At 41.7% G+C, this 25673-nt stretch overlaps 1 pseudogene; it reads right to left on the reverse strand.

The window, feature by feature from the left end:
- The window catches only part of LOC118794015, a 47404-nt pseudogene that overhangs the window by 16082 nt on the left and 5649 nt on the right, over positions 1-25673 (reverse strand).

Here is a 25673-nt window from a genome sequence, read left to right on the forward strand (position 1 = left end):
GATTGAGGTTTCCCATTACAAAAGAGTAGCTGAATTCTAATTGTCATAATATAGTTATATTTTTATTCTGATTACCCTCATGTAACAAAAAAATTTAAAATGAGATTGTGATGATGATGTTTAGGAATTTAGACAGACACAGCAAAAACATAACCTCTGCCACTTCCTTGGCAGAGGTAATAACTAATAACAGTGCTACCTGTACCTGCATATGCTTTGCCTCTCTGAAAACTCTCCTGCAATGTCTTTTGTCAGACAGAAGGTGGTGCAGGAGACTTGGATGTATGGGCATCTTCTCGTTTTTGTTCAGCCTCCTTATAACTTTCAGGGTGTGTTGTTTTTAAACATTTGAAGAGATTACTCCTGTTGCTGCTGTGTGGCACTTTCTTGTCATGAAAAGTGCATCTTGCTATATTTGCATCTACAGGTGAAAAGTAGCACCACACCACGCTACGTTTCCTTTCTGCCATTCTGACCGCTGAATGCTGAAAATGCTATTGTAGGTGGTAACTTTAATTATATTTTGAACCCTGTTGTTGTAATGAAAACAGACTGGGATCCAAGAGTGGTCAACAAGGATTTAATGACGCAGAAGTGCAAAACCAGATCCAAACACAGGCAAGGTCCAAAAAACAGGCAAGGGTCAAAACCAGCAGTCAAAACACAGAATGGCAGAGAGCAGGTTTAGCAGTTGTAACAAACAATACCTCACAATGAGGCAACAGAAACTGAGTTCTTATGTAGCCCAGGCTTGATTGAAGAACGAGTCACAGGTGCGCTTGATGAGTGGATGTGGTTGAGCCGGGTTGAACTCGACATGGCTGAGCTGGCTGACTGGGAGCGGGTGTGACAGTTGTGGACAGCCTTCCCCTTAGTACAGAATCCAATGAGGCCCTAGAAACAAAAAATAGTCTATTCTTGTGTGGCATTTATGGGGAGCTGAGTAGAAAGTAAATTCCTTTCCCGAGGGATGAAAAAATCTCTAGACATCTACAAAACCCAAATCGCTACATATTGCATTTAAAGACTTGGCTTGAGGGGAGAGTGATGCTGAGCTAAGGGGAAGCCTGTCCACAACTGTCACACCCACTCCCAGTCAGCCAGCTCAGCCATGCTGAGTACAGCCCGGCTGTATTGGGAGTATAGTTATATCTGATCATGCCAGTGTCACTTTACACATAAAACTAAAGAGCTCATCTAGTCAAACAAGATATTGGAGACTAAATACATCAGTTTTAAAAGACTGCAAATTTTCATCCTACTTCAAAACTGAATTTCAGTCCTTTCTCTCAATTAATTAACCATCTACAGATAACCCCTCCCTTTTATGGGAAACAGGCAATGCTTATGCTAGGGGACTAATTATATCATTCTCCACCAATAAGAGAAGGCTGAAACTGCAAAAGCAATCAGAATTGGAGAAGGACCTGGCATTTGAAGAGAAGGCATATTTTTAGCAAAGGTCCGTTCTGAATACCCCTATCTCGCCAAAAGAGGTGTTGAATGCCATAAAGATGTTGCAGTGTGGGAAAGCCCCAGGCCCTGATGGATTTAGCAGTGAATTCTATAAGGAGTTTCACGACTTGCTTTTAGACCCATTCCTTGCAATATTTAATGACGCACTTTCAAGCAAGGGCCTCCTTCAGTCTTTACAGGAAGCAAATATTTCTGTAATTCTTAAAAAGGGGGGGGGGGGCGAATCTTGTTCATTATACAGATTGATAGCTCTCTTGAATGTGGACCATAAACTATTGTCTAAAATATTGGCCATCTGTCTGGAGGATATATTGCCGTCAATTATTAAAAGCAATCAGACTGGTTTCATTAAAGGATGCAACTCATGCAACAATGTTAGGTGTTTTCTTAACAATATACAGGTATTTCAGCATAGAGGTGAAGATACTCTCCCTAGATGCTGAAAAAGCATTTGACCATATAAAGTGGTCATACTTATTTTTTGTTCTGAATCAGTCTGGTCTGGGTGATACTTTCATAAACTGGATTAAAATACTGTATGATGCCCCACACGCTGCAGCACTGACTAACGGTCTTCGTTCAGAAAGCTTTCCCACACACAGAGAGATGTGTGTTCTGACATTTCTGTCCTCTCCTGAGACGTCAGTCCCACCTCTTATTAATATAATCAATTGCTTTGGTTCTTTTTCTAGATACAAGATTAACCTGACTAAATTGGAAACCATGCCACTTGGGAGTCTGAGATCTATACCTATTTCACCCCCCTTCCCTTTCAAATGGTCTCCAACTGGCTTAACATATTTGGGGATTTTTGTGACCCCTAAGTTTTATCAGATGTAGAGAGCAAATTTTACACCTTAATTTTTTAAAAATAAAACAAGATCTTGAACATTGAAACTCCCTCCCAGTCTCTTGGCTAGGCCATATACTCTATCTTTAGTTAAGATGAATGTACTCCCCAGACTACTCTATCCCATACAGATGGTTCCTGTTATATTTTCAAGTAAAGTGAAAGTAAAGATTCTGAATGGATGGTTGAGCACTTTTATTTCGAGCAAAAGACAGTCAGACTTAAAATGACCATTCTGCAATTACCTGCAAATAAAGGGGGTTTGGGTCTGCCTAATATTAGAATGTACCAACTGTGTGGACACTTGTGGTATATCTTTGAGTGGATATCCCTTCAATCTGGGTAGACACTGAGACATCCTTGTCAAAATATGCATTGCAAAATTTATTTTTTAAAAACCCTAGATCTGTCAGGAAGGATTTCCACAACCCCATCCCACTAAACACACTGAGGGGATGGCAGTTCATCAGACAATCGGAAGGTAGATCCAAGTTAGCTTCCTCTTTACCCCAATCTTGAATAACCCTGATTTCTTGCCAGGGATGACGGATATTGGTTTCAAACTCTGGTGCAATGTGAGCATTGTTAGGCTTAAGGACTTGTTCTCTGAGAACAAACAAATGCCATTTCAGCAAGTGGTAGACAAATATAAAATCTCCAAATCACATTTTTTTTTTGATTTCTACAAATAAGGCACTACGTCATGAATAACACTACTCTAAAAGATAACCATGCAAAATCCCCAGTGGAGAGAATGCGTTTTCAGACATATGGGAAGATGTCAATTAGTTTATTGTTTAATGCTTTATGTGAAGTGTCAGGCGTGGACACACAGAAAAATAGGAGAATATGGGAAAAAGAATTGTCCACTACAATTGATGATGAAGCTTTGGAGGATGTCTGGAGATATGCCAAAACAATTTCAATTTGTAATTGGACTAAAGCAATCCAGTTGAAAATAATACATGGGTTACATATTTCCCCTAATCTCAGACATGCTTTCAGTTCATCATTTTCACTTCTATGCCTTAAATGTAAGACTGAAATTGATATATTAACTCACTGCTTATGGTCATGTCATAGGTTACAGAGGTACTGGTACAACAAAATTTGTGAAATGCAGAAGATCCTGGGTAAGGAGTTAGAGCTAGATCCTTTATCACTGTTATTGGGCCAACCCAGTAGACATAATCCTACTACAAGCACCAGAAGGTTATACAACATTATGACCTTTGCCGCAAGGAAAAACATCCTCTTGCAGTGGACTAGTGACAATCCCCCCTCTATGAAGGGCTAGCAAAGAATACTGATGGAATTAATACCACCACAATACCTAACATGTGTAACTCACTGAAAACAGATCACTTCTATAAGGTATGGCAGCCATTCCTAAACTATTTGGACACTGGAACTTCAGCTATCTTATTACAAGGATTTTCATAAATTTGACCATCACCTGTGTGGGACTGTTGTTTGAAATGAGCTGTGCTTTTTTTTTTTTGTCTTTTTTGTGATTGGTAAACATAATTTACTGAGTAACTTGGATTAGTGTAAGATGTTATAAGCCAGTTTTTACTGTTTAAAGTGTAAAAATCCAATACAATATTTTAAAAAATGTAGAACACACACAGACACCCACACACCCACACACACACACATACACATACACAAATATTCTCTTTAATCCATATTTCCGTACCCATTCAGAAACTACTGTACCCATTACACTCAATCCACAACCCAATATATATATATGTGTGTATGTGTGTGTTTTATGTGCAAGGAGGTTCAAAATCATTTTGCTCACAAATTTATGTGAAAATTACTTTGGCAATACACCTGTGTGGTCATGCAAATAAGGTTTGCATTTGAATTTGAGAGAGGGAGAGAGAGAGATTGAAGGAGATGAAGAAATCAGGCTGACAGAGAGTGAGATAGACAGGCCAGGAGAGTGTGAGAAAGAGAGCAAGGTGGAGGGAGAGAGGAAGATTTATGGAGTGAGGGAAGAGAGAGTGAGAGAAAGAAAGTGACGTGTAGGGAGAGAGAGTGTTAGAGAGTGAGGATAGAGAGAGAGGGAGAGGGAGAGAAACAGAGAGGGGAGAGGTAGAGTGAAGAAGGCAAAGGGAATCTAAGGTAAGGGCTCAGGGAAAAGCCAACAGAAACATTCAACTGGAATAAGGTCACAGTGGCACCTGCGCTCTGGCCAGTCATCTCTCCCTGAGACTGAGGGAACAAGGCTTTTGAAAACTCAGGTGTAAAGAGAAGTGCAGGAATCATGGGAGAGGAAGTACAAGCAAACTTTGGAGGAAAGTGCAGAGAGGAGGTGCTGATGAGTTTGCTCAAATGAGCTTCCCACCTGTCCTCTGCTCACCCTGTCATTCACCCACACACAGCCTCCTCCCACACCACTGCCAAATCATGATGTATTTTTGGGTGAGTACCGCACAAGTGAGTGTGTGTGTGTGTGTGTGTGTGTGTGTGTGTGTGTGTGTGTGTGTGGGATTTTGTCCTTCCGTACTCTCTCTGCTCTCTGAGTTTCTGGGCAATTCCACTACAGTGACAGTTTCCAGCAGTATCAGTTCCATCTGCATGTATCAGAGCCACAGATGCATCATTTCAGTGGTGGCTTTGATGTTAAGAGCTGAACTGTGCACTGCAATTTGGTGAACCCCCCTTTAAAACAGTCTTCAGCCATAAGGTGTTTTTTACTGGTAATCATCTTTGGACTGAATAATATTGAAATGGTAACACGCAGAGTATATCTACTGCAATTTCTGCAGATATTTGTTGAACTTACCAGGGGCCTATTAAATATGATGGATTTTCTAATATATTGTAGCTAGCACAAAGAGTGAGCACCAAGTGTATGCATGTGCTTAGAGATTATGAAGTAAAATTCCAGGGGGTAAACTTCTACTGAATGCAGTGCTTTACCATTAAAGGGACAACTTCAGGGATGTGTTTCAGAATATGCAGTAGGTTTTTGGTTGGATTTGTCATTAAATGCATGAGAACATACAGCACTCTGCACTTAAAATGGGTGTGGCCTGCTGTTGAATTCATACCGTGAACTCTCAGATAGCCAGATTTCAAGGGCAAATCACATGCAATACCCAGGATTTGATGTTGATTAGAAAGGGGTCTATCATTTGTGAGTGACAGGTGGGTGTCTGTGATAGAGCTTTGTGATTGACAGGTCTCTGTGAACAACAGGCCCCTGTCATAGAGAAGGCCTCTGGCAAGGCAGGCCTCTGTGATACAGTAGGTGTCTGTGATAGCTCAGGCCATATTCAAATTATTCTCCTTTCGTTACCGTCCGTTCATTGCCAAAGTGTACCTCATTCAGCTACAGAGGTGCAAGCTGGGAAAGCACATGAATCATTGTGTTGGCACTGTTATGGTCTTTATTTGATCAGGGGAGGACTGTTACCACCTTCTGGCCTGCTTTATGTGTGTTATAAACATTCACTAGCTGAATCTGCAGGTGTTGAGTAAGGCATCAGTGAAAAAGGCCGCTAAAAGCTGCGGTGTGATTGACCTGTGAGTCAGAGTATCTCAAAGAGGAAGAAGACCCAGCAGGGTTCTCTCATCCTAATAATTTGCCCATTTTGCAGATGCCTGTATCAAAGGTGACTGACTCAGTTCACATTTAACCATCACTCATTTATACAGCTGGATATTTATACAATCCCTTTACACAGCTGGATATTTACACACTGGCATTTACACATCTGAATATATACACAATACCATTTACATAGTTGGATGTTTACACAATCTCATTTACACTGCTGGATATATATATACAATCTCATTTACACAGCTGGATATTTACACACTGGCATTTATACAGCTGAATATATACACAATCCCTTTTACATAGTTTACACAATCTCATTTATGCAGCTGGATATGTACACAATCATGTTTACGCAGCTGGATATCTATACAATCCCATTTACAGAGCTGGATGTTTACACAATCCCATTTACACTGCTGGGTATTTACATATTCTCATTTACATGGCTGGATTACACATTGGATGGATGACACATTGACATTTACACAGATAGGTATTTACACATCAAACATTAACACACCTGGATATTTACACAATTGTGTTTACACAGCTGGGTATTTACACAATCTCATTTGCACAGTTGGGTATTTACACGTCACCCATTTACACAACTGGATATGTACATGGTGCCATTTACACAGCTATGTATTTACACATCACTCATTTACACAACTGGATATTTACATGGTGCCATTTACACAGCTGGAAGTTTACACAATCCCATTCACACAGCTAGGTATTTATACAATCACAGTTACATGGATGGATATTTACACAGTCTCATTCACGCAGATGGATATTTGCTCTGGCATCCCAGGTGGTTACAACACATGTTAATTTTTTTTTTTTTGTATTATCATTTCTATTAATATACATTAAATTTGATCATATGTGGTTCTGCTTTACAGACTGTTTCACACTGACTTAGTTGGATATTATCCATTCGTACACTTGATACCTACTGAAGAAATGTAGCTTTCAGTCCTCTCTCAAGGGTACAGTGGCACTACTCTACCTGAAACAAATTGACCCCCTTCATGGTTAAAGATCCTACAAGTTTCTTTCTTCCTCTGGGACTGCAGAAGCAAGAGTGTTTTAATGGTTGTCCAACACAGACAATTTTGTCAGATATACATTTTTTGCCCTCTGGGGCCAGAGAATGGATAGGAGCACCTGCAGCAACCTCAATGATCAACAAGACTGGGACTCAGTCCTCGATTTTTACATTCCTCATCGCGAAGTGTGTTTTGGACAGACGAGCCCTTGCTGTGAAACTCTGCAGTGGATGTGACAGTATTGTCAGAAACCTGATGGGAATTTGAGCATAAACTTGCAAGCTGGTGTTTTTTTAACAGATAAATCCAGGGCCATGGGAAGTAAGGGTGTTGCAGCACCCCCTGTTGGAAAAGGCAGACATCACAGGCACAGCACTGTCTGCCAGATAAACGTATTAAAATGTTTAAAATAATTCTCCTGTTGTTATTTACCTAAGAATTTAATGCTTGAGGAAGTTTTGAGAAATAATTAGCAATGCTGAATAATTATTAATTATTAAAATAACACCAAGCATCATGGTCAATGGACATCACGTAGCCTAGTCATCTGGACATTCTAAACCACTTAATGTGAAAAGGCTTAACGTGGCTTAATGTTCCAAGACAGCGATCAATGATCACCAAATTTCTCTCTGACATCTCTTGTCATAAACACATCCACCTGTCAAAAAATCAAAACCGAAATCCTGTGAGTATGGACGTTATCTTACATTAAGCATTTTCCTCTCCATTGAGGCCCATTATAAGGAAAAGGCATACCGTGGCTTAATGTTCCAACATAGCGTCCAATGATCACCAAATTTGGGTTCCTATGGGGAAAACTTCAATGAAAACGTCAGTGTTTACATTAAACCCACTGGGTCCTCAAATTGCTTCTTGAACGTCATGATCAGAAATGTGTTAGAGAAGTGTAGTCCTGATACGTCGCTGTTTTGCTCCATAATGCCATGTTAAGCTTTTTCCTTATAATGGGGGTCAATGGAGAAGAAAAGTTGCCTCTTTCATTAGATTTCAGTTTTGCTTTTATGATGGGAGGTAGAGTTTACTTTATGACATGTGAGATGTCAGACAAATTTGGTGGTTATTGATCACTGTTTTGGAACACTAAGCCACGTTAAGCTTTTTCCTTATAATGGGCGTCAATGGAGAGGAAAACACATAACGTGAGATAACGAGCATACTCCTAGGATTTCGGTTTTGATTTTTGACGGGACATAGTGTTTCTGACAAGAGATGTCCAAGAGAAATTTGGTGATCTACTGCAACTTGAGCCAACCCCACTCCCACTCCGGCCACACCCACACCCAAAATCTTGTTATGACAAGCAATCCAGCCACACCCCCACGTTGGCCTTGCCCCTCAGTGACAGGGTGGCACACAGCTCAGTTTATGCACCTGAAGGGTACAGACCCCACTGTTGTCACCTCGGCTCCATTTACACAACCCGTAAGCATTAATATTCATAATTGCTCTGGTAGGCACTATGCAGGATGGAAACGATTAACAGCAGCGTCCCTGGATGCCTTAATTACACACTGAAAGAGGAGACGTGACGCCTGCACAAAGGCAGTGCAGTACTTTATATAGACCACACAACAGGGGGGAAATTACATCTGAGTGTGTGTATGTGTGTGTATACATGTACGTGTGTATGTGTGTGTGTGTGTCTAAACTGTGAGGGAGCATATTTTATCAGAGGAGCTGTGAGGGTTTGTGAGGAGCTGGAACTTGGTAAACCCACCACTTTGCAGATGTGTGTGGAGGTAGCCCACTCCTCTGGTGGATCCCAGATTGCCAGCATCTTTTACACAGGTGTTCTCAGACAGTGAAAGGCCCAGGGCAGGCACAGCTGCTTGTCTTCAAACTCTACAGGAACCCAGCCTGGGAACCATCTCAAACAAATGCTATCCTGATTTACTCAAACAAAGGTATCCTGACTTCATCATCATACAGGTGACAGGTTTGTCTGGTTCATTTACAGATTTACCAGTACAGAGCATAGCCTAAACTGTATATATTGGAATGGGTTTGAACTTTCAGGGTTCTGACACCATCAAACCCAAAGTCAGTGCTTTTTGTGTTTCGTTACTACTTTTTATTGGATTAAACACACATTTTTGCATCAACCTGAATTCTCCTTCTCCATCTTCTTTTATTCTTATACCACACAATACAACATAAAATCTTTTATGTGATGTCAGAGTTTGAAAGTTTGGCAAACGAATGCCTGAAAGTGAAAGTGCACTTAAAGTGGCAGTAAGTCACGTAAGACGTCACTGAGCCTGAGCAGTGAGCTGTGTCAAGGTGTTAATACTGCTGAATGGCAGTGTTTTTTACAGTAGGGTTAATAATTGGCAGCATCTCCTCAGTGCCTCTCCCCTGCATCTCTGACTCTGTCATTGGAAGAAAGACTGCTTTTGCTTGAGGGAGTCACAGAGGTGCTCTGGGTAATGAAGTAGTTTTTTTTTTTGGGTGGGTGGGGGGGGGGGGGGTATTAATTTTGTCTGTGGTATGATGTGGTTATACTGGGTGATATCCTCATTTAACCCCCTGCAGTCCACATGCCCTGGTCTGACTATTCAAACTGACAATCTCTAGCATTGCGTGTGCTGAGCAGATCACCAAGGCTGATTGCTTTATGTTTGAGCACTGTCCCTGAGATTTGTACCACTGTCATCCTCCATTCAAAATAATGCTGAACAAAGCAGAATGACTGCAGCATTTAAATCCTTCAAAATGCACTCAAAGCCGTCTTAATACTGCATTACTGTAAGTCACATATGGAAGAAAGAACAGGATTGCCACTGTACATGTCAGAAAATACTTACAACTACAATATTACTTTGTGAGATTCCCTTACCCCCTGGAGCCAGTTTAAGAGCTACCCTCACCACCCCAACTCCACCTATACCTCCCAAACACAAAAAGGCTCATTACTAATTTTATATCAATGCCCTGTGTCTGCATTTCCAATTAATGGGATCATTACTTGCAGAACAAGAATATGTGATTAATTAAAAGCTGCAGCGATTGAGCCTCTGACACTAATGTATGTGTGAAGTATTTACTGCACCATCAGTAAACTGTTCAAAGGAACATGTTGATGGAACTAATAATCACCTGGAGCAGGCAGCCTTTTCCTCATTATTTCCAGTTTATTGGTGTTTGCTGCAAAGCACTCAGCAGTGCCACTGAGCACTAACACGAGCACCGGGCTACGGGAAGCAAGCCCGTCCCTTCAGGGTGACACCCCTCAAGGGGTTAACATGCTGGCATGCTGGCATGCCCCCCCCACCCCCCATTCAGAGAACCATTTGATGTAAGAGGACTCAGGAGACTTCATCTTATACACATACACATACATAGAATACTTAAAGTTGTACAATGTACTTTAAGACATTTGAGTTTAATAGACAGTAGTAATTAAAACAATTATAAAATGTATCCTAGAATGTCCGGTTCTTGGCACGCAATTGGCTTGATAGGCAGGGCAGCAAGGTAGCAGGACTGGAAATCAGGATGTGACACTTGGGCTACAGCTCCAGGCAGGAGCCTGGAGCAGGGATAGGAAACAAACAGAAAACAGTGATTAGTGGATGTTAATTGCGGGAATGGAAACATAAAGGCATAAAGACAAAGGGGGGAACAGAGGGGGGAAGAGGGATGCATGCGTGTAATAAGGAAAAATCCCGGCAGATAAGCACTATGGCAGCATACCTAGGGGACGAGAGGCAAGGGGCCAGCATGATCATGAGGGTGACCCTAAGGCAGTCAACACCAGACCACAGCCGGATCAGCTGAACACAGAGTACCCAGGCCATGACGTAGTGACAGCAATGACCACTTAGTCCACCAGAGACTCTACGATCAATGCCAGCACTGTGCCGTGTCCCTCAACTAAAGGATTTGAAATAAAGATAGCCTTTAAGTCTAGGCTAAAAACTTGAGAGAGAGTCAACTCCCTGAACTTCGGTGGGTAAATTGTTCCACAAAAGAAGGACTTGGTACAAAAAGGCTCTACTGCCTGTAGTACTTTTACCCACTCTTGGAACAATGAGAAGTCCTGCACTTTGGGAACGAAGAGTTCGTTTTGGAGAATATGGGTGAAGAAGGTTCTTAAGGTAGGGAGGGACAAGCCCATTTAAAGCTTTAAATGTAAGAAGTATTTTGAAATCAATGCTGTATTTGATAGGTAGCCAATGGAGAGAGGCTAATACTGGGGTGATGTGCTCAAAGTGCTTTGCTCTGGTTAGAATATGAGCATCTGCATTTTGAACCAACGGAAGGGGCTTTAGGGAGGCATATGCACATCCTGACAAGAGGGCATTACAGTAGTCCAATCTGGATGAAACAAAAGCGTGGATTAGCTTTTCAGCGTCGTGTATTGATAGAATTTTCCTGATTTTGGCAATATTCCTCAAATGAAAGAAAGCAGTCCTGAATATTTGACAGAAATATTTACTGCTGGGAAACACAGCCTCAAAGGTTACTCTGTCTGTGATACCAAGTTTTTTTATGACGTTCTCAAAATGTTTGAGCATTCTTGTAGTGAAACAAGGTAATGCCAACAATTCTTATTCTTTTTATATTGTTCTTAATTCTTCTTATACTGAATGTAACCGGCGATCACTGTGTAATGCCTTTTTTCCTCAGTGCTAAGTAATGAACAACTCTTCCAGGAAAATATGAGATATGAGCGATTTCTCCTCACCCATTTCTCTCTCTCTTCTCTGTCTCCATCTCTCTTTTTCCTCTGTCTCTGCCTTTCCATCTCTCTGTCAATCTCTTTCTCCCTGTCCCTTTCTCATCATCTCTCTCTGTTTTCTGCTTGTTACTCTGTCTCTCCATCTCTCAGTCTCTCTGTTTCTCTGTCTCTCCAATGATCATAAAATTGCAGAGCAGGCCCTATGGCCAATGCCATTTTCATGCCTCCTAGTCCTGACTCCAGGGCCATTGAGTTGTGTGGCTCTTGCTGGTTTTCCTGGGCTCTACAGTATTCAGGAGCACAGTCTCAGGGCAAGTTCACAGTGAGCACAACTTACTGTGCCTTTTCCACCACAGTGGCTGATGTGGTGCCAAGCTGTAGTGATGGGCACATGTGTGCTGCTGGCTTTGTGTGAAACAGTAGAAATATCAACACTTTTGCCTCTGTATGAAAGGTGTTTGCTCAGCAGGGATGCATTTTTGAACCTAGCACTGAAGCTCTCTTGGTTTCTTTGTAGGGCTCTTGTGCTGCAGTGCTGAAAGATTTGGAACTGTTCACAGAGCTGAAAGGTTAGTGTTCCTCCTGGTTATGCACAGATCTGAGGAAAGGCTGCTACTTTGTTATTCCAAAAGTATTCAGCAGGTGCATAGAGAAGCCCGGCAGCAGACATCAGAGTGATTCCTATGTTAGTCCCGCCTCTGTGAACCCCAATATTGTTCAGGAAAGCTCACCCTTTTGATTGGCTCAAGGAAGTGATTAACAATGCATTGTAACGCCACCCGTTATGGGAAAGGGTGTTCCTGAGGCTGCGTGTCCAGCATCGTGTCAGCCAGGGGGTCCTTGACATCACCTCCACTCCTCCAACAATGTCACCCCCACTCTCTGATTATCTTCCAAAAAAACATTATGTCACTGCAGCATCCTTTTTGGCCAACTGTCGTGAAATGGCCGAGAGGTGATGGAAAAAAAACTGATGAGGTCAAAGATTTGATCAGAGCCAGCCCTGACCAACTTGGTGCCCTAGGCAAGATCTTAGCTGGTGCCCCTTGCATCACAGCCAATTCCACCACCATGGTTAATTGTGGTTTTAAGCTATTCATTATTATCAGAACATGGCAAACACTTGTCAAACAGCGTTCACAAATCTGAGGTAGAACATTAAAAAAAAAAATGATAAAATATTTTCAATATCAAAATATGCATGAGTAAAATTAAGTAAAATCCCTTTTCAGTCCTTGATGCTCAACAAAAATAAATATCTTAATAGAAAAATTAAGTGCTGCAGTGTGATACAGCACACTGTAGGCTCAGACTGCAAAGTTTAAAAGAGTTTTAAATGTGGACTCTATTACGTCACCAAAGAGTACTGTTAAGGCAGTCTAGGTATGATGAACTATGCCACTCCCAGCGATGGGTGGGAAAACCCTTCACTGTATGAACAGGTTTGAAACCTTCCCCGCTGTTAGCGCCGGTGGTCGGGACACAAACGCGGACCGCAGGATGTTCCAGTTGCAGGCGATAATAGAAAGGGACAGGCAGTTCGTAAATCCAGGGACAGGCAGGGTTCGAAGCACAGAGAAGCAATCCAGGGGCAAATCCAAAAATCGGGAGTCAGGGAGAACAGGGTCAGGAATCAGGCAGGTGAGAGGCAGCGATCAGATCCAAAACGGCAGGCAGGAATCGTGGTCAGGAAACAGGCAGGATCGGCAATGAAGCAACAACTCTCGAGGAATAAAGCGCGGGGACGAGACAGGTCGAAACACACTGAAACGAACTAGCAACAAGACAGAGACACGCAGGGAAGATATAGGGCTGGGGTAACAAGGAGATGGGAAGCAGGTGAGCAGGCAGGCAGGTGCAGGCAATGAGGGAATCAGGTGGGCGGGGACCCGGCGAGGAGCAGGGCGGGGCAAGAACACAAGGAAAACAAAAGCACAAGGACAGGGAAAACAAAAACGCTGCGGCTTAAGGGGGCGGAGCCCTGACACCCGCACAAGATCACCAGTACAGAACTGGACAGAGTACTCAGATTGATGTACAAAGTATATATTTTATTATGGAAGTTAAAAACAACCCCTAAATGCAAACAGAAGATAGACAAATTCAATACTAATAATCAAATAAAAAGCAATACTGAGTGCAGATGCCGACATGGTCACAGCTCAGGGCGTATAAAACAGTCAAAGTCCAGATATTGGTACAAGAGGCAGAACAAGTGTTCAGGAGTATATCTAGAGGAATTCCCCCCAAAAAACACAATGGACACACACATTGCACTCCCCCTTCACATAAGTACACACTAGTTTCAACACCATACCTGAGTACTACGGATAAGTTACTACTCGCCGTTATGACAACCTAATTCAAGCACTGAGAGTTTGGCACACATGTACACCATGCACCACAAAAAAGATAAAAATGCACGCTTTTAGAAATAGACTGAATACCAAAACAAAACTTTACTTTCTATGCAATGTTCAGTTTCAAAGCAGCTTCTTATAGCTCGCCACCGTGGAGCTGCAATGCTCACCAGTTCACTTCACAACCAGCGATACTTCCATGGGCTATTTACTCTAGAATTGAGGCAGGACGAAACTCCGTATAAGGACGGCTGTGGATAAAATCAGCTAGCATAACTGAATGTTACTGTTGAGCTTCGCGGCTTCATCAGCGTTGAATTCGGGAATAATTTGGCGGAGGCAATAATATGCTTCAACCCCTTTTGGCATATTTATTGTGGGACTCAACATGACCCGACATCTTCCTCTTTGTCAGTCAAGGAGGGAATAAAAAAAAAAAAACAATCTGAACCCCTGGACGTACCGTACAGACCTGCGCCTCATCGTGGCGAAAACAAAACACTGCACCCTGGCAAACAACAGCACGACCACATCTGAGTACACTCAATAACAGAATGTCTTTTAACACCCCCACTTGTACTCAGATTACAGAAATCCAAACAAAAATTACATACAATAGGATACAATACAAATGTGGACCTCTTTTACACTTTTAGACACCAAACATAATACTTGCAAACTTTTTCAGTTTTGATTTGGTGACAGGTTTGGCCATAACATCTGCAACCATCTCTTCAGTAGTGCAATATACCAGGGTCACTTTTCCCTCATTTACCATGGACCTTATGAAGTGATATTTAATGTCCACATGTTTGCACCTTTGTCTGCTCACAGGGTTTTTGGCTAAGGCGATTGTTCCCTGGTTATCCTCATACACCAATGTTTTTGTGTATTTGTAGTCATCAATACTTTCCAATAGCTGCTCTAGGTATATACACTCTTGTATAGTAGAGGCCAGAGCCATATATTCTGCCTCACAGGTAGAGAGCGCTACTGTAGGCTGTTTCTTAGTTTTCCATGAAACTAGAGAACTGTTCCTGCTTAGGCTTACACAGTAACCTGTAGTGCTACGTCTATCAGTGGTATCAGCTGCCCAGTCTGCGTCACTATAGGCAACTAGGCCAAACGCCTCACTGTCATTTCTTCTGAAACACAACTCACTGTTTGTAGTACCTCTGAGGTATCTTAGCACATGCTTCACAGTTACCCACTGTTCTTCTGTTGGTTCACAGAAATATTGTGATAGCTTGCTTACCACAAAACTTAAATCTGGACGTGTACATGTCGTTAAATAGATAAGGCTTCCTACAGCCTCTCTGTACATTTTAACATCACACATCTTAACAGCATCCTCTGTGTAACATAGTTTCTGATCACAAGGAGTTTTTCTAGGTTTACAGTTTTCCATATTAAACTTCTCCAGTATCCTGTTGACATATTTCTCTTGTGACATCTTCACACATCCATCAGACTGAGAGAAATCAATACCACGAAAATGGTTAAGCCTACCTAAATCTTTCATCTTAAATTTTTCTGAAAGCATCTCTTTTACCTCCATCATTACTTCTTCACTGCTGGCGGCAATTATCAAATCATCCACCCAGATTATCATCATCACCTTCCCATGTTTTGTCCATTTGGTATAGACACAGTGGTCCGCTGGATTTTGTGTGAAATCATTTTCAGTTAGACAGTCATGTAGAATCCTATTCCAATTTCGGCCTGATTGCTTTAGACCATATAGAGATTTTTCCAGCTTACACACCAGACCTTCCCCTTCTTCATAACCTTCTGGTTGATCTATGTAGATCTTATAATCAATGGGAGCGTGTAGGTAAGCTGTTTTCACATCCATTTGGTGGATTAGCAGGTTCTCCTGTGCTGCTTTTTGTAGCAATACCCTAACACTTGTCAGATTTGCTGTTGGGGAGAAAGTTTCACCATAATCGATCCCCATCTTTTGACTGTAACCCTTTGCTACAAACCTTGCTTTGTGCTTTTCTTTACCCTCAATGTCACTCTTAACAGAATAAACCCATTTACCCCCCACTGTTTTCTTGCCCTCTGGCAGAGTAGTTAGAGTAAATGTGTTGTTTTCTTTTAATGATTGAATTTCTTCGTCCATCGCTTTAACCCATTGTTTTGAGTTAGGGGACTCCATAGCTTCCTTGAATGTATGTGGGACACCACACATTGCCCTGTAACAGTAATCCATAGTAATTTTTATTCCATCACTATCACTGTTGTCTGTTACAAAATCCCTTAAATGACCTGGTTTCCTCCTCTCTCTTATAGGATACCTCCCATTGGCAGATTCACTACCTTCCTCAATTGACTTTTCTTTGTCATGCTCATCAGATGTATTGTCTTGTGGATTTTTGTTTCTCACTCTTGACTCCTTACTCTCATTAACCTCCTGTGTGACTTTATCTGTTCCAGAATGTCTCACTCTGTCCTCATCATCATTTGGTTCTGTTTTGACTGTCTGTGTTTGCTTTTCTACATTTACCTTGCTCACAAATTTAACAAGCCTGTGTTTTTGAATCTTCTCAGTGTCAGGATAGTAAACCAAATAAGCGGGGCTGTTCTTGTCGTAACCGACAAAAAATCCCTGGTCACATCTGGAATCAAGCTTTCCCTTGTTCATTTTGTATGTGTAACACACAGATCCAAATTTCTGCATTTTGGACAAATTTGGCTTTTTATCTGTCAGCATCTCGTAAGGGGTCTTCCCTGTTCGCTTATTAAAGCATCTGTTTCGTACTACAGCTGCTGTTTGAACAGCGTAGTTCCAGAGACATTTGGGTAGCTGACTTTCAACTAGCATACATCTGCCCATTTCAAAAAGAGTACGCCAGCCCCTTTCAGCAGTACCATTTTGGTGGGGTGAATACGGAGCTGATGTCTCGTGTTTGATGCCATTCTTCCTTAACAGAGTCTGGAAGTCCCTGCACATAAACTCTGTGCCATTGTCAGATCTGATACACTTAACCTTTCCATAAGGGGCAGTATCTGCTAGGAATTTTTCAGTTGCCTGCACTGTATCACTCTTTGTCTTAAGAAAGTATACAAACACTGCACTTGAATAATCATCTGTGAATGACTGCACATATTTGTACCCATCAATAGACTCATTAGCTACTGGACCTGCTAGGTCTGTGTGCACCATCTGTAAGGGAGCCTTTGCTCTTATATCAGGATCTCTACTTCGGGTTTGAACAAACTTTCCCTGAATACATACCTCACACTCTTGATCAGGCTTAACAGCCTTCCCCTTAATATGCATACCATCAACTACATTTTTTAATCTCATTACATCTTCATAGTTGCAGTGGCCTAATATTTCATGCCATGTCCGTGAAGTATTGCACTTGTCACTATCTTCAACCTCAGTGTGCAAATAATACAACTTGCCATACACATGAATGTTGAACCTGGTACCGTCTTTATGTGTCAGTGTGTTCCGTCCTTGTTTAAATGTGACCGTTGCTCCATTCTCGGTGGCTGACTTCACCGAAAAAATGTCTTGGGGGTAAGACGGTATAAACAACGCGTCTCTCAGTGTTGCTCTTCGTCGTTGTCCTGTACTGTCTATCAGGAGCACCTCTGCATTTCCCTTACGTTGAGCTACGCCTATGCACTGAGTGCCGTCTGCCAGCTCCACACAGTGCGTCTCCGGCTTGAACTTGTCGTCAAAGCTTTTAAACTTGGCTATATCATTAACGATGTGGGATGTAGCTCCAGTATCAACCATCAAGCCCTTCTCGTTGATGCTGCGCGCTGGCTGCTGATCCCCGATGTCTGGGTCCTTGATCTTGAAGACATAATCCTTTGTATCTGTTACCCCGGATCCGTTGCAGCTCTCATCTGCGGCTTTCCTCGCTCCATCTTGTTTATCTTTGCGTCTACAAGTGGCATCGCCGTGGGTGTCACTCCTACAGTGACTGCACCATGTCTTTCGTCGGCATGCTCTCGCTCGGTGACCCTTCATGCCACACTTGAAACATACAATGTCCGCATCTTCATTATTCCTGTTCCGTGCACTTGACTTGGCGGGCCTCCGTCCGGCTCTCGCCACGGTCTTCATCACATTGTCACTGGACTCCGCTGCTGTTAGCTTCTCTGTGGCTTCAAAACTGCGTAGTTTTGTTTTGAATTCCGCAAATGTTACATTATCCTCATTATTTGCAACATATACTGCAAATGGCTTAAAACTTTCTGGAAGCCCTTTTAAGACCATAGCAATAAGCAGACCATCTCCCAATGTTTCTCCTGCGTTGCGCAGCGCCGTAATGGCGGTCTCTGCCCTGATGATATAGTCTGTTACCGTCTCGCTGCTCGTCTTCTGAAGTGATGTCAGCGTGGTGTAAAGGTTGATAATGCGGGGCTTCCCCTTCCCGGCATAATATTCCCTCAAAATTTTCAGTGCTTTTCTTGCATTGTCAGGCGCTTCTCTCATAATTAATGAGAGGCTTTTATCATCCAAAAGTTGAATCAACTCGGCGTACGCATCGGCATTCTTCTTACCGTCAGCCGCCACCTCATCTTGGCCGTTAGGTTCTCTCAGAACCGTGTTCTTTAATCCTAATAAATGCAAATGTCCCAGCACTTTAGTCTCCCATAGTTCATACTTGGTTTCATCTCCGTCGAACATGAGTCGAGACGACCTGCTTGTTCCTCGTGACTCCATGATGCTATCGTTAGCCATTAGCACGCTGTCCGTCGCGACTTTCTACCGGCGATTAAACATCATAACAACTATTCCCCGAGTTGCTCCTGGGCCCATAACCTGTTGAGCTTCGCGGCTTCATCAGCGTTGAATTCGGGAATAATTTGGCGGAGGCAATAATATGCTTCAACCCCTTTTGGCATATTTATTGTGGGACTCAACATGACCCGACATCTTCCTCTTTGTCAGTCAAGGAGGGAATAAAAAAAAAAAAACAATCTGAACCCCTGGACGTACCGTACAGACCTGCGCCTCATCGTGGCGAAAACAAAACACTGCACCCTGGCAAACAACAGCACAACCACATCTGAGTACACTCAATAACAGAATGTCTTTTAACAGTTACGTTCATGCAGTCACCATATAACTCTACAATTTAATTTTTACTCACCTACCGTGCTAAGAGTAAAGGACGACGAGCAACTGAACAGTTTACAAATGCGATGTGCCAGGGGTGTCGCGGTAATCACCAGTCTATTGCAACGCTCTTAAAACCATTACCCTCATCAACCCGACCCTAATAAGAACACCCCAGGGCCCTAAGGTCCTACGTGTTACATCAAGGATAATGTAAATAAATAAAACAATAAATAGACAAAGAAATCTTAATTCTGGTCAGCATGCCAAACCCTTTGTACAGACAGTTTGAAACAGTTTGTAAGTGTTTTCGCTGACAATGTAAACAAAATAAATAGACAAAAGAAAATTCTCAACTGTGGTCAGTATCTTCTGTACAAGTTTTAAACAAGAATAACCATTACCCCACAAGTTACGAGCAAGAAAGACAAGTCTGTCTACAGTCTCAGGTTTTAACGCTGCCCTGTGACAGCTGATAAGCTACTTGAATCCCTCATTTTCGACAGTACTAATGGGAAGCATGTCTTTTGCAGTGTAATATGCAATTGTATTTGTGATGTCTTTGTGTCTTTTCGTTTTTTGTCGTAAGGCACGGTGCTGGAAAATGCTGATACGATCGTTTGCGGCTAGGTAGTCGCACTGGGTACTGGCCTGGTGCTTGTCGAGGGTCCGCTAACAACACTCATTTGGGACTGTAATTTCTTACTTTCTGCATGTTCTAACGGGTGATATTGTTTCAAATGATGAAACAGGTTTGTGGTGTTGCCTGTCTTTGATGCTCTGTTCTGTTTTTTGTCGGATTGTAAATAGCCAAAATATCTCCAAACTACTGGAGTGACCTTTCTTATCGACGATGTCTTCGTGCCTCGAGCTGGTCATGGGCACTGCTTTTTCTGTCAAAAGTCGCGAGCGCAGGAAATATGCTCGCGAACGTATAAAACATTCTCGCGCACAAAGCAGCCACCACGCGCGAGAGAATTTCTGCTTGGCGAGCGCTGGAGGGCGTACACGCTCGCGCAGGTTAACTCTGCTCGCGCGAATCGACCTGAGTTTTGACAATTTGGGGGCGGAAATTATGAGAGGCCGTTTAGGGCGAAATCATTGAAATCCTCAAAGCTAAAATTAACTAGAATTTTTCTAACCTTGTGTTGTAATCGCACCGGAGTTAGCATGCGCGCTAAACGGCTCCACATATCGGTGTGACCATCAGTGGCGGAACAACTTTACAAAGGGCCCTGGGGCAGAAATTGGTCGAGGGCCCCCCGGCCCCAACCCCGCCTATGCCAGTGACAAGAGTGGAGTGCAAAACCATAGGCCAATATTAAACAGTTAATCATCTATTCTCATTATAGTTTAGGCTATAATTCCTAATGCCAACCCTCCCCATTAATCCGGGCTTGGGACCGGCACCTAGTTGAGCTGGCTTGCTCCCTAAGAGGCTGGGTTAGGCTAAACTATATACATTACAAATAAATTCAATACGTAAAGCCACATAAACACTATACTGAACCACATGTGGACTAGTCTAACAAGACTTTTTTTCAAATATAATTTCGAAGCACTCAGAAACTTTGAACTATGCACAACTTGTATGAACTTTTTTTTTTTTTTTTTTAAATCCTATATAGCCTATAGGCTAGCATCTGGGCTTGTCTGCATGTCTGTATAGTTTGTGTTCAATATCTTTTGGGTGGTTTGAGTCTGAGAAAAAATCAGCGTGCCAATTTATGGCCTACTATTTTATTGAAAAGGCATTCGACGAGCCTTGCGTTCTGCAAAGTCATTGACGATACCTGTGACGTCAAGCTTCCTAGCGCGCTCACTCTCTATTGACAACATGGCCAATCCACAAAGCCTCTCTTGACCCATTGTGCTCCTGAGATACGTTTTTATCAGTTTCAATTTGGAGAAAGAGCGCTCTGCTGACACGACTGAGACAGGAAGTGTGAGAAATAGCAGGAAAGCAGTGCACACCTCACTAAATGTTGAGGTTACTGCGGGATGATCAACTATCAGGAGTTTGGCCAGATTTATTATGGATGGATGTCTAGCTATCTGCTCCTTAAAACATGTCCTAAAAGACACAAGTTGACCAGGAAAACTTATTAACATGTTTCAAAACTATAAACGAAGCCGTAGCCTAACCTATTCACTGACCTATAGGCTATCCTTGGGCTTATTAGCAACGTCTTCGATTAATTGGACTTTGTCATGCCATGTCATTGAACTAATCGTCTCCTCAGTTCATAGGTGTACAGTATGATCGGAGTAAAAATTCAATTTAGGATCTTAATAACCCATCTTTGCTATGTCCTCTCTACTGCCAGGCATATCGATGGAAACCATAAATTGGTCAACTGGAGGATGGTGTTCCATGGGTGCGTTGACGGGTACAGCCGTACAATTATATACCTCGAGTGCCTAAACAATAACAGAGCTTCCAGTGTACTGTCCCTGTTCCAGGAAGGAGTACAGAACTTTGGATTGCCCTCGAGTCAGATGTGATCGCGGTATGGAGAATCGAAAGGCTTTGGGCGCGTTGTGTCCTACTATTTCTCTGACTTATTTAATTTCATGGAAAATCAGTGTATACTTGATTCATTGTCTGAACTTCACGTGTTTAGTTTACATTACATTTATTTACCGCGGATTCAAAGGGCTGTCAGGGAATTTCGAAACCAGTGGAATAACCACGCACTTTCTACTGAGGGAAACATGACACCTTTGCAGTTGTGGCATAGAGGTGTGATTTGTAACGTTGGACAGAATAACACAGCTGTGAATAGTGTATTTGACGCCAGTGAATCCTCAGTTACTGGTGACAGCGGAGGCCCGGCTGAGCTTGAGCTCCGCAACAGTATTGAAATTCCCGAAAACAATTTCCGTGTAAATAACGCCACCATTGAGGAAATTCATCGGACTATTGATCCATTAAGAGATGATGGTAATCATGGAATCAATTTATTCTTAACTCTTGTAAATATCCTTGAAACGAGACAGTTAAATGTAAACTCGTCTTAATATCACGGACGAGTCAGGCGAGTTTGCTTTATGTTTATTTCAGACGTTCAACTTTTTTTTTGCATGTTCTAACAAACAGTACAACACAAATAGGCATTAGTTTGTACACAGCCCTCTTTAAGTATATGGCTCTGCTACAACATCTGTCAATAATAAAACTATTTTTCCATAACTTTAAACCATGTGAACAATCTTAAGATGAGTAAGTACATTGGCCTTTTCATTTATTTTAACAAAATAAAATGTACTGAATTTTAAACAAAGTGCATAGTCATCATAATCGTCCTGTATTTGAGGAAAAAAGTGGTCACACACTTTAATGAGTTTACACCATTCCAAACCCCTGAGTATTTTGGACAGCAAAGTCCATGTTGGTTTTGAAGTCCTCATAGGTTTTATGAATCGGCAGTTGAAGGCAGTTGATGCAGGTGTTGAAGAAATTCCAGAGACGGCTGAGGAGAAAGTCCAATGGGTGGCACCACATTGGATCCTGATGCAAATGTTAATATGTCCTCCAACTTCCTCTGATTAAAAATAAAAAGCACCATCAGATAAGATCCATAGCTATTATTGAAATCACTGTGAAATGACTGTTAGCAAAAAAGTAAACATGTTTACAAAGAACGGACACATATTTCTTTCACTCAGAGCCAGCATAAAACAGAAAAATCATAAACAGAAGAGCAGTGTTCCTGCAGGTCAAATGGTAGATCCATCAGCTAGCAATGCCAATATTATAAAACTTCTGTTAAGTAAATGTATGTACAGGAATCACACATTTTTTCTTTTAATATATACTCCTTCAGTCACCTCTGGCATAAATCACATCACCTTCTCAACACTACAAATCATTAATTAGTATGGAGCGTTCCGATAGTGAATACAATATCATGAAGGTGCACAATTCAACTCAGCTGTTAGGTGCAGGTAATTGTGCCACATCCTGAAGCTTTTTGAACACCCACCTTCAGCATCCTGTAAGTAGTCCCTCCAGTAAGAAACCACTCTGTTTTCATCCACTCTATTGTTGCTCCCCACTTCTGACCATCTGATTTCAAAAAGTGCATCCATGGTGTCTGCTGTCAGGCTTCGAGGATTGTAGCAGAGAAAGGCTTTGGGATATTGCTTAATCTTTTGGAGCACTCCAAGTGTTTTCAATCCATCTCTAAACCTAAATGCTAAAAATTACACTACTGCCGTTGCTGTAACCCACATTAGAGCCTGCATATATCATAGCATTGTGACAAAATATACCTTTCAAAGGGACCATGGACACGGTGAACCACTTGAAACATTAAAACATCCTCCAGTAGCTGATCCTTGTCAGTCAAACTTGTAAGATGTTTTAGGCAGCCAGCATATGCAAGGTAGTCCGTCAGAGGCTCTGTCGACTTCTTGAGCTCCTCCAGAGTTCTGGACTCAGTAACCTGATCAAAAATGTTAATTTAGCATGCTATTAGAAAAAGTAGACCACTCATAATAGTACTGATAAAGATGATATAACACTTCCACTTCCAAACCTTTTTCAGTTGTTCATAGAGCTAAATGTCTGCAATATCCTCAAGCACAGGTCTGCTCATCTCTGGTCCTTCTGCTATGCAGGTAAAGAGGGTTTGTGAAAGAAAATTTGGTGGGGGGCCTCCATGAATAAGGCTGACTGCAATGGACCTGCCTGCAATGAAATATCTGTCCTCCCGCATAGCTGGAAAAGGAGAGAATAAAAAACAACAAAACAAACAAAATCAACCTGGCAATTACCACCTTGGAAAAACCTGTATAGCTAATTGTAAATTAACACTAGAAGTGCCGTGCTGGTCCGACCCACTTACCTAGAACCTAGAAGCGCCGAGCGGCGGTCATGTGACCGCAGCGACCAAAAAAAAAAGAATTCTCTGCACTCAATCAAATTCCAGGACCCTCCTTTCATGACTTTTCCTAGATTTGTGCGTGTTATCACCTAGCATCTTTGAATTTTCAAAATCACACCGGTACAAGCTAGTTTAAAGCTATTTTGCTCCTATTTGTGCAAAACTACTGCCAGCCTCGCGTTCAGCCATGTTGTTTCCTGCCTTTCAAGGCTGCGATTCTCTTTTCTCGCAGCATATGTTGCAAGGATTCGCTCGTACTCGTTGTCTGTCATTCAGATATGTGAATAAGATTTGTATTTATAGCAGCATAATATGTATAGTTCATATCTATCTATCTATAAAATACTTATACAGCCTATATATATATATAATACATATACATATACATATATACGGAAGAAATTTATTTTACCGGACACATTTGAAACGTACCGGTCACGTTTCAATAATAGTCTATGTTACAAACGCAAATATAATGTACACCTAGGTTGTCAAAGGAATTAAAACGACCTTAAGTCGTTTATTGAACAAAATGACGACAATTAAGTTATTGTTGTAACGTAATGAACCATGATTTTGATAGTTTTGCAGGAATTTTGCTAATTGTAATTCATTCAATATAATAAAACTCTTTAGGGCCCAACTGGCAGGTGATAAAAGGAGATGACAGCATGGGCGGGGCTGTTACTATTCACAATAGCCTCTCTGAGACATCGAAATAATATAGATGCATTATGTATGTATGTATATGTGTGTGTGTATAACATAAACATAAATATAACATAAACATAATGTGCCGAATGACGACAAAAACAGTTTAATAACTATGAAGCACATTTTCGTTTCATGTAGGACTACATGGGCGTAACTATTTACTCTAATTTTGGCACTACTTGGACTGTGCGGAACTAATCATCATACGACTTCGATAGTGACTATGTCAAGCCCTGTTGTCATGACCTGCCACTATTTTACAGCAGCAAGAATAATTTACAAAAATGAAATACAAACATGTTTTGAAAAGTGGATAACTAATATACGCGCTTTTGTTTCACGTCCATGTGCATAACTAATCATCATCTGACCCTGATAGTTTGTGTGTAGACTATAGTAAGCTCAATTCTCATGTCATGACATTATTTTAGTGCTGCAACAATAATTTGCAATGTTGAAATGCAGATGTTTTACAAAGCGGAAAAACGTATAATAAACAGATTTTGTTTCACATACATGGTCGCAACTAATCATTATATGACATAAATAGTTTGCAGGAATTTTGCAAATGGTAATTCATTCAATATAATAAGGGCAATCAGCAGGTGATAAGAGGAGATGATGGCATGGGCAGGGCTGTTATGCTCATTGTGTTCACAGTAGCACTTCTGAGACATCGAGAGCAATAAATTGGTATGTCTACAGCACACTGTGTAGTGGTGCAGCTACACAGTTTGGGCGATTCGGGCACGGTTGCGCGGTGCATTACTTACAATGATTCAGAGAGTGCGATATACCCCACAGCAAGCGCTGGAGCTGCTGTGTAATATTGATGAAATGGAATCGGAGGGCGAACAATTTGAGGTGTCCGATGGAGATGAGGAGAGCGATTGCGGAAGTGAATTCAATCTGAACCTTGAATCTGATTCAGGTTCAGAATCAGACTCTGAAATCGAGT

This window comes from Megalops cyprinoides, chromosome 19 (assembly GCF_013368585.1).
Source record: "Megalops cyprinoides isolate fMegCyp1 chromosome 19, fMegCyp1.pri, whole genome shotgun sequence".
NCBI lineage: Eukaryota > Metazoa > Chordata > Actinopteri > Elopiformes > Megalopidae > Megalops > Megalops cyprinoides.